This window comes from Empidonax traillii, unplaced genomic scaffold (assembly GCF_003031625.1).
Source record: "Empidonax traillii isolate 1590-97213 ecotype Southwest subspecies unplaced genomic scaffold, ASM303162v1 scaffold2049:size62674, whole genome shotgun sequence".
Lineage (NCBI taxonomy): Eukaryota > Metazoa > Chordata > Aves > Passeriformes > Tyrannidae > Empidonax > Empidonax traillii.
In genome coordinates this window covers 39,741-41,174 of record NW_020957242.1, presented here as the reverse complement: position 1 = coordinate 41,174, position 1,434 = coordinate 39,741, and the positions used below count along the sequence as shown (strand labels likewise).

The following is a 1,434-nucleotide window of genomic DNA, read 5'->3' as shown; positions in this document are numbered from 1 at the left end:
AATGGGTTTGCCTTATTGGCAGGTGCCCTGTGTTCACAGAATCATGACGGGTTTCCTGGGGAAGTGCTCTGATAAGAGGAGGCTTTGATAGCAGCCTGATTGAATTCATTGGGTACAGGCAGATGAAAGAAAACTGGTCCTGGTAAGTCCCAGGTATTTTATAGTAAGTTTTAAATGGAAAAAAAAAGAGTGACCAGCACCAGAGAACAGATTCCCAGTAGATTTGTAATGACACTTTGTGCCTATGCGGCAAAGGACTCGGCCTGACGTTGTACCTATAACCAAACCCACATTCAAATCACAGCAGGTGATGATCTTGCTGTGTTAAAAATGCTAAATCAGTCCCTGGAGATCATGGAGCTGGTTCTAAATCACAGAAATTCCTGTGTTCTGTTGTTGACCTTCCTTTCTGAGCTCGTTCAGTCAGGACAGGTCCCTGTATCTTCACAGAGCCTGATTATGGACCAAGGGCTGATTTGAGAAGGGGACCATAAACTGGAGGTAACAAAGGTGTAAGGCAGGAGCAGTGACATCAGGCATTTTACGTCAACTGTTATTTGGGAAGTAGATTTTAATCTTTCTCTGCATTTGATAATGTACAGAGCCACGGCCCAGGAGCTTCTGGTAACTTGGGTTTCTTTCTTCACTGTGCCTGTTCCAGAGGCAGCACTGCCAGAGGAGCTCATTTCCTGACCCCCAAAGTGCCGTGTATTTGACAGCAGTTCTGCCAGTCCCTGTGTCACTCTAAACTGATGTCTCTGAGCACAGCTCTCCCCTGCCATCCATTCCTCAGGGTCATTGTTGCAGCTGTCACTGGAAAAGCCAGGGAATCTTACTTTCCTTGAGAAGGGGAGGCTCAGCTCTCACTTCTGCTGGTGAGGGCCACCCTCTGTCCCTCTGCTCCTGCCTGATGCCTGGCTTGGACTCCCTGAGTGCCGAGGAGGTGCCAAAGCTGAGGGACTTCATATGACTGGTGTTTGTGCTAGATAGGTTTGTATTCACCTGGATAAGCCAGAACATACTGCCCTTTTTGGTAGAGAAGAGGAAATAATCTGGATTTTAATATCCTGAGCAGCAGGGACCCCACCTTGCTGTACTTTAGGAACAGAACAGCTCTGTAAATCCCAAAAAGGGAAACCTCCAGGAAAGGAGACTCCTCTTGCTCTATAAAAGCAAATTCATTGCTTTGTCCTTATTTCTTTCTGCCTTTTGATTTTTGCTGTGAGGCATCTTTCCCTGCCCAGGGAAAGGAAGGTGGTAGCTCTGAAAGCCTTGTTTGTAAGGTACACACCCCGGGGCTTGCCCAGCACTCTGGGTGTGCCCAGAGTTGAGAGCCCTGAAAAGAGCATTTGAAGGGCTCAAAAGGGGCGAAAGAGAGACAATCAAAATGTATTTCTAGGGGTGTTCATCAATAAAAAATGGCAAAGACAAACA

General features: G+C 46.9%; 1 protein-coding gene across 1 annotated transcript in view; it reads right to left on the bottom strand.

Annotated features, from left to right (window-relative positions):
* Positions 1-1,434, bottom strand: part of LOC114071488 (gastrokine-1-like) — a 19,532-nt gene that overhangs the window by 1,743 nt on the left and 16,355 nt on the right. The window lies entirely within an intron of this gene.